General features: G+C 47.1%; 1 protein-coding gene across 2 annotated transcripts in view; it reads left to right on the top strand.

The window, feature by feature from the left end:
• Window positions 1–6070: 6070 nt before the first annotated feature.
• The window catches only part of amotl1 (angiomotin like 1), a 116095-nt gene continuing 107805 nt past the window's right edge, over window positions 6071–14360 (top strand). Inside the window, exon 1 of one of the 2 annotated variants that reach the window (XM_085998763.1) lies at window positions 6071–6200. The gene's annotated coding sequence lies outside the window, so the exon portion shown is untranslated. The remainder of the gene's footprint in view (window positions 6201–14360) is intronic. The other variant, XM_085998764.1, reaches the window with a different exon arrangement.

Here is a 14360-nt window from a genome sequence, read left to right as displayed (position 1 = left end):
TCAGTCAAAATGGCAGGTGATCACCTGCAATCATAGAAATTCCTGAACTTCTATGTGTGAAAGTTACAATCAATACTTTCTGATGCATTGTCCATTATTTTGATACATACATTAATCACTTTTTCACTAAAGAGACTAGGTAGACCAAAAGCATAACTTACATAAAATATGGATTATATGTATGGTATATTATGCAATGATAAGTAAAACCTATAACAATCACACCATCGGTTTCCTCTGTGAGAATAATAAACCATGCAAATATACAAACAACGTGCTCGATTTTGGTGGTGGAGCACATCACACTTTTCCATTGATTTCAATGTAATGAAAAGCAGGCAGGTCCGATAAAAGGCAGGTGATCTGCCCTGCCAGATTACTGCCCAAGCGATGAAGATGAAAATCTACCCCCATGCGCAGGGACAGACAGACCTTTTGGGAAATTTGGTGATACCTAAGTACCCATGTGAATGGTTCCATTGTGCTATATTACTGGCACCCCCTTTTCTACTTGACAATCCCAAAGAATCCCGCGCCCTTTTGGGGGAACCAGTCCTCCCCGCCCATGAGTTTAAAAATAATTTAAAATTTTAAAAATACAAAGAAAGCACAGTTTCCAGAAAAATACTTTTAAAATTAAATTTCCATACAACCATACTTTTACAACAATTACTTTATTGTCGTGAAAAGATTTCATAGAATGATACTTCTGGTAGGATAGAGCTAAATATCAGTGTGATTATGTCATGTAACCACAATGCTTCCCCCGTTTCCTGTGTTTTTTTACACCAGCAACTTGCAACACAGTCAAATCTGCATTTAAGTAAGTTTAAGGTTAGTTCTACAGTCAACCATATCCAAGTAGGTTTTTACATGGGAGTAATTCGAAAAACACTGGGGGGACTTTCAGGTTTGGTGCCGAATGAGCACGATATCGGCAGTACGCTCACAGTGGCTTCAGGAAAGTCAAACTTACTCATCTGTATAAATCCTAGATTTAAACAATCAAGAGCTAAAATTTGCACAATATATTTCTCCAAACTTATTTTAAAAGCAGCAAATAATATTGAACATATGATTTAATACTTTGATACTTTTATTTTGAAAACACAGCAATTTTATTGTTACTGGAGCTTACAGGAATTGGGGTATTGCTGTACAGTCGACAGAGCATCATCAAAACAGAACATTAAGACAATAAGGGGGAAAAATTCAGTTGGTTGCGCCACCCGTTAGCGCCTTAAGAGGGCGCTAAGTGGGGTGCAAACCAACTAGCGCCCGGGCGCGGCGCTATCTGCGCCTCTCGCAAAATTGACCGGACATTTTGCGGCGACGCTAAACAATACCGCCCGATCTCCTGCGCATGCAGATCTTGACGTCATTCGAGAGTGCAACGCCCTTGGGGCACCCCGGACCGGAAATTCAGTGGCGCCCCCCTCCTTTCCGCCTGGCGCTACCAACAACAGGTTGACTGGAACGCTTCCCAGTCACTGTGGGGCTGGGGGGGCGCTATTTAAAGGGGGCCTCTTCCTGGCTTTTGTGTGGTAGCCATTTTTGCACCACTCATTCTGAGAGAGAGAAAGAGATTTGCAGAGAGACAAAAGAGAGAAAGAGAGACTTCTGCATTGAGTCAACGCTGTCTGAGGTAGTTTTGGCTCCTGACCATAACTTTGCAGGTACTTTGCTTTTTGACCATCATAACTTTGATTGGCCACATACTATGGGGGCTGCAATGAATGGGAACGTCGTCCTTCTCCATCACATTTGGAGGGCACAGAGACGCAGAGAGAGAGTGGCAATCATGGCCAGACAGAGGAGGGCCAACAGGCCTCAGTACAGGAGACCTTACCCTCCCAGGGTTTTTCGCCAACAGTTCTCCTACATTAATATGTCTGAGGAGCAGTGTTTGCGAAGGCTGCGATTCAGCAAGGAGTTGGTCACTGAGCTCTGCCACCTGCTTCAGCCAGATCTGCAGCCTCAACTGAGGAGCAGGACGTCTCTGTCGGTGGCAGTGAAGATAACAGTGGCTCTCAACTTTTATGCCACCGGCTCATTTCAATCAGCTACTGGGGACATCGCCAATATCTCCCAGTTCGCGGTGCATTGCTGCATCCGTCAGGTAACAAATGCCCTCTTTAAAAGGAGACAAGAGTACATCTCTTTCCCCATGACCCCGGACAAGCAGCAAGAATGTGCAACGGGCTTTGCTAGGATAGCGGGCTTCCCCATGGTGCAGGGCGCCATTGACTGCACGCATGTGGCTTTGCGGGCGCCGCAAGAGAATGCCGAGGATTTCCACAACCGGAAGGGCTTCCATTCCTTAAACATCCAGTTGGTCTCTGACCACAGACAGCTGATACTTGCTGTCAGTGCCCACTTTCCAGTCAGCAGCCACGATGCCTTCATCCTGCACCAGGCTTCTGTGGCAGACCTTTTCCAGGCACCGCATCACCCAGGAGGTTGGCTTCTCTGGGACAAGGGATATCCTCTGTGCACCTGGCTGATGACACCGCTCCGTTCGCCCAGCACCCCTGCTGAGCTATGATACAACAAGAGCCATCAAGCTACCAGGAACATCGTTGAGCACACAATCGGCGTGCTCAAGCAACGGTTCTGCTGTCTGGACCATTCTGGAGGAGCCCTGCAGTACTCGCCTTAGCGAGTCTCCCACTTCGTTGTTGTGTGCTGCATGCTGCATAACCTGGCAATCCTCAGGACCCAGCCAATGCCAGCAGACATTGGAGCACCAGCGGAGGAGGAGGAGGAGGAGGAAGATGAGGAAGATGATCATCAGCAGCACCAAGGCAGGAGGGAGGCACAAAGTGGAAAGGCCGTCCGTCAAAGGCTCCTAGCAAGTCGCTTCTAGGCCCCCTCTGAGGGAATGGCTTCTGCCATTCAAACAACCTGAATGAAACCATTACGCAACCCCTAAGCTGGTCAAGGCAACAATGAGTGCAAAGACCAAACCTGCACATTTTGAATACAGACACTTCTTTATTTCACAAACTGTGTCTTGTTTCTGCATGACAAAGTAATAGAATGAAACACAAAAAAAAACAGTCAATCACATAACTGGCTCTCACAACCTGGAGACAATGTCCAAAACAGCAACAAAAATTTGACCACAAACCTCGGCCTTCAATAAAACAATGAATTTTGCCACACCTCCTACTTTTTGCCCTTCGAGGGTGATCTGCTTCCCTTGCGAAATTGCCCCCTTCCCACCCTGCAGCTCCTCCGTAATGGGACCCCAGTGGCTGGAGCAAGGCTGGGGGAAGGCTGCTGAGTGTCAGAAACTGAGACTGCAGATGCTCTTGAGGGACGGCCTGGACCAGCTCTGGGCCTGGAGGGCCCGGCTGCTGACTACTCCAACTCTGCATGGGCGGCAGCAGTCTGTCGTACAGGTGGTGGCAACTGCAGTGGAGAAGTGCCAGTGGTGGCAGCAGGAATGCTGTCATCTTGAGAGAGGACAGCAACTCCCTGCTCGACCGACACACTGGCACTCCCACGGGGCAGCACTTCAGCATCCGGAGCAATCTGATGGAGCACAGATTGCTGGCCTGCTGCGGCGCGGTGAGAGCCCCGGGGAAATCTGCCTGATCCAGTGAGGGTGGCAGCAGTCAGTGCTCACGTGGCCTCAATCTGCGTCTGCATGAGACCAGCTACTGACTGCATTGCAGCACTTAGCATTTGCGTGGCAGCCGCCTGTGCTACAGCGAAGTGCTCCACACTCCTTGCCAGTGATTCAATGGATTCAGGCATCCTTGCTACTGCAGCCATGAGCTCAGTGTGCCTTTGCTCCGCCTGGGCGCTCATTTCAGCAAGGACCCGCTCCTTGTCTGCGTCCAGTGCAGCAGGACTCAAGGCCATACTCTCCGTCCGGGGAGAAGGCCCCCGAGCTTCCCTACCCCCCTCGTGTTGCTGCAGCTCACTGGGTCCTGGAGCTTTACCCTCATCAGACCATTCCCCCCTGCTCCCCTCCAGGGAAGGCGTGTCCCCAGCATGGGCATGGGCTGCCTCGGTAGAGGGTGGCGCTGGTGGTCCAGCTTCCTCTTCGCCTTCAGCTTCACTCTCACTGGCAGCTTGAGGGCCCATCTCCTCACCTGGTGAATCACCATCTGAAAGCAGGGAGGTACAAGAGTGGCTTTAGCGTGAGGACAGGGTGGCAGCAAGGGAGGTATGAGTGCAGCGATTTAGTGATTTGGATTGAAAGTGTCAAAGGCTGCTGTTGTGAGGAACAAGTGGAAGGAGAGAGGACAAAAAGGTGATGACCTTACCATTGCTGTCCAGGACGGGGTTGGCGTCTCCAGTGGCGACGGGCCCAATCACCCGACTTGCCACAATCCTGTGGCCGCGCTGCTCAAGATCGCTGAGGGCTTGAAGGTGAGGCTGCCCTCCACCGGTCCGTTGCTGCTGTCTCCTATTATGAGACAGCTTGGCCTGCAAGAAAAAGGACAGTGTGAGTAAATATGCAGCCATGATCTTGCCTGAAATGCCTCCCATGGTTGAATAGCCCTTACTGTATGCAGCCATGATCTTGCCTGAAATGCCTCCCATGGTTGAATAGCCCTTACTGTATGCAAAGTGTGGAATGTGCGCGTGTGTTTCATGAAAGGGCCATAGGTGTTGGATGACTGTTGGGCATTGGGGCTTTCAAGACCCTCTGGCCATAAAGTGAGGTGGAAATGGAGGGATGAAGAGGTTTTGAAAAAAAGGCACTCACCCTGACGACCCGAGTGAGGTCGTTGAACTTTTTCCTACATTGCACATGGGTCCTAGGCACCATGCTGCTTGAGGACACTCTCTGAGCCATCTCCCTCCACACTTTCCTGTACTCGCTTGGCAAAGGCCTCCTGCCACTCTTTGGGTACAGAATGGATCTTCTGCGCACCACCCCGCGAACCAGAGCCTCCAAAGCCTGCTCGCAGAAGCGCTGCGCTGGTTCCCTGGCCCTTTCCATCGTGTCTGGCTGCTAGATTTAGCCACAGGTCTGCCCAGGCCGAGATTCAAGGCTCCACTGAGCAGGGTGTGGCTGCAGAGCAAGATCGACCCTCCCCTTTAAGAACTGACCGGCGCCAGTGTGTCTGTGTTCAATCGCTAACTGACAGCACCTGTGCTGTGCCTGCCCTCTGAGGTAGCGCCTCACTCCTCGGCCTTAGCGCCTTAAGAGAGTTGTGTAGCGCCTGATTTAGCGCTCCAATCACCTCCAGGGGCGATAAAAGCCAAGTTTGCTGTCAGAGGCGATAATTAGCACCAGGCGCTAATCTTTGCGCCCGGCCGATAATTGCGCCCCAAATGGGGCGATACCGAATTTCTCCCCCTAAGAAATAGGAGCAGGAGTAGGCCATATGGCCCCTCGAGCCTGCTCCGCCATTCAATAAGACCATGGCTGATCTTTGACCTCAACTCCCCTTTCCTGCCCGATCTCCATGTCCCTTGATTCCCCTCGAGTCCAAAAAACAAAATAGAGTGAATATAAAACACAGTCATACATTCAAGATAAATGAAAGAAACACACAACAGAAATATATGCAAAAGAAGCAGCTATCCAAGAAAAGCATGGACAGGGATAAACAAAATAACGAATGTGCAAAAAAGAGTAAGGTGGAAATATAGAGATGAGACACAAAAGAGGTTTACAGTTTTGTGTGGCATGATTGCAAAAAGTTAATATACTATTGCTGTTAAGATGTAGAAGATCCGTCTGTTTTGGTAATGCATAAAATTAATTCCACTTAGGTACTAATGTCCAGAGGAAAATCCAGTTATATTATTGCGCCTGAAACCCCACAGAAACTCTTCTTTCCTCATTTATATCTAAAGGCCTATCCTGACAAATATTGAGACCATATGGAATCCCTCTATATATTACAGTAGGTGACGTTGGAAGCCTCTCTGTGTTGCAGTAGGCAAATTAAGTGGCACTAGGACCCAGAGGGCCCGCGCTCTGGTGCAGTAGGTGAAGCGCTGACATTCCTCTCATTCCGATGTGAATGGGGCTGATTGTTGTGCTCTGGCGCTGCTCGCTTCTCTCCGGCTAAAGCCATTTTTTCGGCATTATCCTTGATGTCAACCCGGTCCGTTGCCCTTTCCATCTCTGCTCGGAATTTGGGGGAAATTGGAAGTTAAAAGGATTGGTTACAAATGGAAATTTGCTGCAAACAGTGAGAAACTTTTATCTTTGGAGGAGGCAGCTGAAGGTAACAACAGCAAATACTTTAAACACAAATATCTGCAGACTGGACAAGTTTGAGGAACGTCGCGGAAGTTTGGAGACTGTTGCACGAATTGGCGGTACCGCTGTTCGCTGCACTATTTGATGCTGCTGGGGCAGTGGGGAGGGGGGTTGAGAGACTGAGAGCTGTGCTCGGTTACAGACAGGGAATGTGAAGTTGGGAGTGTGAGTGGAAAGACGGGGGCGGCTTGTGTTTTTTCCTCTGGCGGCCGATGAATGAGAAGCTCCCGGGCAAAGAGGTGTCACCTGCCAGGTCACCGACATCTTTACTGTTAGCTTTTCATTCGAAGGCAGAAGCTCCCGTCAGTTTGTCACTGTTTTTCTGTATGTTTCTAATGCGTTAATATACGCGCGAGTAATATTACAAAGGGGCCGAATAAATAATTGCAAGAACGAGAGAACAAACCGTCCCAAGTGTACGGCTTTCGGTTGTAGCCGGGTGTTTTATGAACACTTTCTGTGTTCACTTATACACTCCTGACGATTTGAATTTATACACAGTAGGCCCAGACAATTTTTTCTGGTTTACGGACCAATTTTATTTTACTTAAAAGTTAATACTTCAGAATTGTAAATTGAGTCACGTTTTAGATTATTACAGTTTAATTTTCTGGAACTCAAAAGGAGTGTGGACCGTGTGCAAGGCTGTCTTTGGCCGCTCACTCACCGTGCCTGCCTGTTTCTCTGTGCAGTGTCGAGATAGCACAGAATGCTTGCATAGCAAACAGTTTATCAGAATAGTTCTAAAACACTTTGGAGTGGCCACATTTTTTTCTGTAGCTGATGAAACTGTTCATTTAACACAGAGTATTTTTAAAAATATAGTAATTCTCATCTGTTCGCAAGAAAGAAGAATCTGGAGGCGATTTTCGTCTTTGCCACCCTGTTTGCGCTCAAAAAAAGGGGCAGCAGCGGACCCAAAAGGAATCGGCGAGTTCCTGTGTTCCACCCACTATCTCTGTTTGGCGTCCGTTACGATTTTTGGGTGGACGTGAAACCTGGCGGCCAGAAACCGGCGGGAGTCTTATGAATAGGGGCCATTTTCTGCCCCAACAGCCTGACTACTGCCACTTCCTGAGCCTCCCACCAACCATGGGCAGTACGTCGGTGGCGCCCATTTCTAGCAGTATTCAAGAGATCTTTAGCTGCTCGCAGGTATTGCTGTATGGAGCTTTTGCTGACATTTTTAGATTCCAACCCCCTCCCTAGCTGCTGCCTCAGGCTGAACCAGATCATTCGCCACTTCAGCATCCTATTTGACCCTGCACTGAGCTTCCGACCCTATATCTTCTCCATCACAAAGACTGCCGACATCCACTTCCATAACATCGCCTGTATCCGCCCCGCCTCAACCCATCTGCTGCTAAAACCCTCATCTGTGCTTTTGTTGCCTCCAGACTCGACTTTGCCAATGCTCTTCTGAACCACCTCCCATCTTCCATAAACTTAAGCTCATCCAAAAGTCTGCTGTCCATATCCTAACTCTCACCAAGTCCCGTTCACCCATCACCCCAGTGCTTGCTGGCCTAAATTGGCTCCCGAACCACCAACATCGCTATTTTTTTAAATTCTCAGTGTCATGTTCAAATCCCTCCATGGCCCTAAACCCTGGAATTCCCTCCTTAAATCTCTCTCCTTTTAAGACGCTCCTTAAAATCTATCTCTTTGACAAAGCTTTTAATCACCAATCATAATATCTCCTTCTTTGGCTCAGTGTCAAAGTTTTTTACGTAGATTGTGAAATCCTGTTACCTGCCGCTCCATGGTATTGGTTCTCTCTGTGTCATACAAAAAATACATTTCCCCTTTAAGCTGCTGCATGTCATTGAGAAGTGGCCGTACCACTCAATTTCCCACCTCCAAATTGGTAAACTGCCTATGAGGAGCGCTATTTTGTACTGGCAGCTCGCCTATCGTGTCGATGGAAAGCGACCCACAAAATTGTTTCCGCTGTCTTTTCCGGGTGGCTGCTGCAGTTGGCCAATCGCCCCCCTCCCCTGGTTGATAGCTTGTACAAAAAAAATTACCCCCTGTATCTTAAGTAGTTTATCACTTCAAAAGACCTTGTGTAAACACTGAGTTTTCCTTACAACAATTCAAAAACTGAAGAGTAAAGTGTAATATATATTAAAAGTGGACTTTTTTTGTTTTTGACCCGCTTTCATTTCTTGTATGCCCTCCTTTGCATGCATGTGCCGCACTTTTCAATTGAGATGATACCCGTTTCATAGATTTTTAATTTGTTCCATTCTTGAGCTGCATAAGTGCAACATAGATTGTACTGCCTCCAGTTTTTCCTCCTTCCTTCCTAGGTGGCTCACCACAATTCATTTGAGATCAGGAGCTCACAGTTTGGGGAGTCATAAAAATCAATCCATCTCATACCCCTCTGTGGTGCACTGCACTAAGTCATTTATGTGCTGCACCAACCTGATGCCCATTTAATTAGTTTTGGAGATTTTACTGCCCATTTGTCCCATTTCCTGTCAGGAATCTCCTACTGGGTGCGTGTGAATCACAGCCTTCGTCGATGCATAATTAGCAGACAATACTGGCCCTTTACTAAACAATACTAAGGATCTGTGTGGTACAGTGAAAACCAGATAGGTTTATGTTAGTTAATATCGCAAATCTCTTTCAACACACATTTTTAAAAAGTCACATTTTGATCTCTGAACTGTAGCTTGACACAGGAGGTCACCCAGTAAAATCCCATTATGTGGATTCCAACTTCATCCTGTCCTGATGATGTACCAGGCTTTCCCAGTAATCCTACAGTATTGAATGGCATTACTGTAGTTCTCTGTACTAACAGAGGAAACATGGTGAAAGCAGTGTCATCTGTTCTCAGTTTTGATGCTATCTCCAATCTTGAACAATTAACCTCCTCAGGATAGTGTTTATTGTATGTCAGTAAAATTCAAGAATTTTTAAGGAAAATAATATTTTGCTCAACAAGCTCATCATTTTTTGATTGATTTCAATTCAACCATCCTGTCTTTTCACCGTATCCTTCAACCTCTTCTCTTAAGTGCATTTAGTTGCTGTTTCAACACATTTATACTGACCACCTTATTGCCCAGAAAAAGAAACTTGTGTTAAAAAAAACTTAACTGACTTTGCTGCTTTTTTTCTAACTTCCTCAGTTTTAACTTGTTTCCCCTGATATTTGAAGTCTTCAGCATTCTAAACAATTTGTCTGGATCTACTTTATCAATTCATAATGATGAAACAATTAATTAGTGGGAAAATATGCACAATCCACTTAAATCCTGCCAGTTAGTACTATCCTATGTTCATGAAAATCTTTCCAGAGGTCAACTGTGCATAAATGATAATGACTAGTTTTATAGAGATTACATCTAACTCTAATGGATCAGTTAAAATGTGGCTAAAGAATTGTGCCTATAAAGGAGCAACCCCAGTCTAAACTGTTCCTATAAACTAATGGCTTTTTCTTATGTAATACATTGGCGAATGAATTGGAACATAGGAATTTGTAAGACTGGAAGAGACCTTTGTGTTCCATCTGGCCAGTCCCAAACATTTAATTATTGTATATTACCTTTAATATCCCTCAGTCTCTTTCTCTGCCAAAAATCTATCTACAGGAAACTCTCTTTTAACCGGCAAAATTCAGGAGTAGGTTCAGGTAAGTTTTACTATATATTAGTGGCCGTGTAACTGGGGTTCCTGGATCTGTGGCCGTGTAACCGGGGTTCCTGCACCTGTGGCCGTGCAACAGGGACTCCTGGACCTGTGGCCGTGTAACCGGGACTCCTGCACCTGTGGCTGTGCAACAGGGACTCCTGGATCTGTGGCCGTGTAACCGGGACTCCTGCACCTGTGGCTGTGCAACAGGGACTCCTGGATCTGTGGCCGTGTAACCGGGACTCCTGCACCTGTGGCTGTGCAACAGGGACTCCTGGATCTGTGGCCGTGTAACCGGGACTCCTGTACAAGTGCCGTGTAACCGGGGCTCTCGTACCTTGGTAAGTATACCTCTCTGTAATCCGGACTTTTTGATCAACCGGCACCACGCCGGTCCCGTCGGTGCCAGATTAAAAAAGAGTTTCCTGTAGTTGCCTGTTGAACATGGTTACACAATTTGCCATCGCTGCTTCCCAGTGCAGTCTGTTCCATTTATTCACCACTCTCCTTGTGAATTCGTTAAATCTAAATTGTCTGTTCATCATCCCTCTTCTGAGTTTGAGTTCAAGCCCCCTAGTTGTAAAGTTGTGATCAAGTTATTATGATTCCTGTTAACCAAACTCTTGCAGTAACTGTGTACACATTGGCTGCCATGTATTGGAGTAACAGACAGGCTAGGCGAATGAAGGTATTGTATATGTATTATAAAATAACAACAGAAAATGCTGGAAATACTCAGCAGGCCAGGCAGCATCCGTGGAGAGAAACCGAGTTAACGTTTCAGGTCTGGGACCCTTCATCAGAACTGGAAAAAGCTGGAGATGTAACAGATATTAAGCAGGTGCAGAGACGGGGGTTGGGGGGGTTAGGAGGGGAGGAAGAAATAGAAAGAACATCCTGTACTTTTGTTTTCATTGCTAACTGCTGACGTGACATCGGCCGTCTCCATTTCTCTGCTCCCCTCACTCACTCCAACCTAACTCCCTCTGAACTTGCAGCACTCCATTCTCTCCGATCCAACCCTAACATTATCATTAAACCTGCTGATAAGGGTGGTGCTGTTGTTGTTTGGCGAACCGACCTCTACCGTGCGGAAGCTGAACGCCAACTCTCCAACACCACCTCCTACCTCCGCCTGGACCATGACCCCACTAGCAAACATCAAGCCATTGTTTCCAAGTGTGTCACTGACCTCATCTCCTCTGGAGATCTTCCCTCCATGGCCGCCAACCTCATAGTCCCCCAACCCCGCACAGCCCGCTTCTACCTCCTTCCCAAGATCCACAAACAGGACTGCCCTGGTAGACCCATCGTTTCAGCCTGTTCTTGCTCCACGGAACTTATCTCTTCCTATCTCGACTCTATTTTTTCTCCTTGTCCAGTCTCTTCCCACCTACATTCGCGACTCTTCCAATGCCCTCCGTCGCTTTAACAGTTTCCAGTTTCCTGGCCCCAACCGTCTCCTTTTCACCATGGACGTCCAATCCCTCCACCTCCATCCCCCACCAGGACGGCCTTCGGGCGCTCTGTTTCTTCCTTGAACAGAGGCCCAACCAGTCCCCATCCACCACCACCCTCCTCCGCCTGGCTGAACTTGTTCTCACATTGAACAACTTCTCCTTTGACTCCACTCACTTCCTCCAAATTAAAGGTGTTGCTATGGGAACCCACATGGGCCCTAGCTATGCCTGCCTGTTCATGGGACATGTGGAACATTCTTTGTTCCAGTCTTACTCAGGTCCCCTCCCTCACCTCTTTTTCCGGTACATCGATGACTATTGGTGCCGTTTCCTGCTCTCGCCCTGAACTGGATAAGTTCATTCACTTTACTTCCAATTTCCACCCTGCCCTCACCTTCACATGGTCCATCTCCGACTCTTCCCTTCCCTTCCTTGACTTCTCCGTCTCCATTTCTGGCGATCGGCTTTCAACAAACATCCACTACAAGCCCACCGACTCCCACAGCTACCTGGACTACACTTCCTCCCACCCCGCTTCCTGTAAGGACTCTATTCCTTTCTCCCAGTTTCTCCATCTCCGCCGCGTCTGTTCTGACGATGCCACCTTCCATACTAGTGCTTCTGACATGTCTTCCTTTTTCCTCAACCGAGGATTCCCCTCTACCGTGGTTGACATGGCCCTTGACCGTGTCCGTTCTATTTCCCGCACTTCTGCTCTCACCCCTGCCCCTCCCTCCCAGAACCACGATACGGATCATCCTCCGCCATTTCCGCCACCTCCAACGTGATCCCACCACCAAACACATCTTCCCCTCACCTCCCCTTTCAGCATTCTGAAGGGACCGCTCCCTCCGCGACACCCTGGTCCACTCCTCAATCACTCCCAACAGCCCTGCTCCTTCACCTGGCACCTTCCCGTGCAAGCACAGGAGATGCAACACATGCCCTTTTACCTCCACCCTTCCCACTGTCCAGGGCCCCAAACACCCCTTCCAGGTGAAACAGCGATTTACGTGTACTTCTTGCAATTTAATATACTGTATTCGCTGCTCACGATGCGGTCTCCTCTACATTGGGGAGACCAAACGCAGATTGGGCGACTGCTTTGCGGAACACCTCTGTTCAGTCCGTACGGGTGACCCTGAGCTTCCGGTCGCCTGTCACTTTAATTCACCGCTTCACTCCCACTCTGATCTCTCTGTCCTCGGGCTATTGCATTGTTCCAATGAAGCTCACCGTAAGCTCGAGGAACAGCATCTCATCTTTCGATTGGGCACTTTGCAGCCTGCCGGACTCAACATTGAGTTCAACAATTTCAGATAATTATCCCTGCCCCCATTTTTCATACAGTATGATTTTTGCCATTCCCATTTGCAACATTTTATCTTTCCTGCCTCTTACAAAAGTACAGGATGTTCTTTCTATTTCTTCCTCCCCTCCTAACCGCCCCCCGCCCTCCCTGTCTCTGCACCTGCTTAATATCTGTTACATCTCCAGCTTTTTCCAGTTCTGATGAAGGGTCCCAGACCTGAAACGTTAACTCTGTTTCTCTCTCCACGGATGCTGCCTGGCCTGCTGAGTATTTCCAGCATTTTCTGTTGTTATTTCAGATTTCCAGCATCCGCAGTATTTTGCAATGATATTGTATGTATTAAACTTGTATTGGTAAATACATTATTGCAGCAGCTCTAAGCTCCATCTACCACAACATTTATCAATGATAAGTTAACAATTGATTGAACCAATATGAAATATGTACCAATGGCAACTGAATCAAGTAAATTCCAGAACAGAATGCTGAATTTGGAATGGTTTAACTACTGGGTGCTAAAATATTGAGTGCTAATTACTTAATAGCATTGGGTATAGCATAAGTTCTTCAGTGCCCTGTGACAACCAAACACACTCATTATCCACCATTTCCTGTTTAAACAAATTGATCAAGTGGGAGAACAAAAGTTCCCATAACCGAGACTTCTACTGCAATAAGTGTCACTAGAGGGATTCAAAGGTTGATTGAGGTACGGTCTGAGTTTAGTTCCATGGTCTTCGAGCTGGTTGAAGAGCTGACTCTCCTACTTATGTATCCACAGCACTACTAATCAGTAAGCCCCATCACTAGTATTACTAAGTACTGCATGATGCAGGTCCAATATATAATAACATTCATTTAGTCGTCCGATTTAACAGCTACAGTGCAAGCCTTTTATCTGATGGAATTTTTAGCTGTGAACACAGATGAAAGGATGCAAGCAAAACTATGTGAGGCAGATGATGTAAACAAATGTAAGATATCAGTCATATGAGTGGTAGAGAACTATTCTAAAGTTTTCTTTTCTGTGAGGCACGCTTACTGTTTTATAAGTCTAAGTAAAATGTAATACTTTCTTTGTTGGCTAAAAATGCTGTTGGACACATTTGATGTTTCGGTTTCTATGTAGGCCAGTGAAATAGTCTCTGTTCTTTAGTGTTTGCTTTCATAATATTTTCCTCTTCCCCATCCCCACCTGTTAGTTATTTTCTCCCCTTTCTATGGCTCTGAACATCGAGCAACAAACCCTGACAAAGAAGGCAGGGAAGTGAGCCTTGTCTCAGTAATAACACTCTTGCCTCTGAGTCGGAAGGCTATGGGTTTGAGCCCCACTCCCGGCAGCCTCGGCAAGCACGAGACCAGAGCTGCAGCCTCTGAATGCTGAGTTGACATCCTGCGGTGTACTTCGTCCGATGGGAGGGTTGTGCTGTCGCATCTAGCCGATTCTCCTGGTAGGGAGTTGTGAGTCTGGCTAACGACGTGTCCACGTAAATGGGTCTTCGTTACAGAAACAATCCAGAGCATGATCTGCCAGATGTAAAAGTAGTAGAAGAAATAGGATGCCTCATTTGCAAGGAAGCGAAAGAAGAAGGAAAAAGGCAGGCTTATTGACAACTCCCAGCCAGGCCTATCTCTGTTTATTTTCCTCGTTGAAGTTGAAAATTTAGCCCAACATATTTTAAAATTTGCTCTTGATGTACAA

Source organism: Somniosus microcephalus, chromosome 10, assembly GCF_052327205.1.
Source record: "Somniosus microcephalus isolate GS21.2 chromosome 10, FLI_Smic_1.0, whole genome shotgun sequence".
Taxonomy (NCBI): domain Eukaryota; kingdom Metazoa; phylum Chordata; class Chondrichthyes; order Squaliformes; family Somniosidae; genus Somniosus; species Somniosus microcephalus.
The sequence above is the reverse complement of the archived record's forward strand: the minus strand, read 5'-3'. Positions and strand labels throughout refer to the sequence as shown.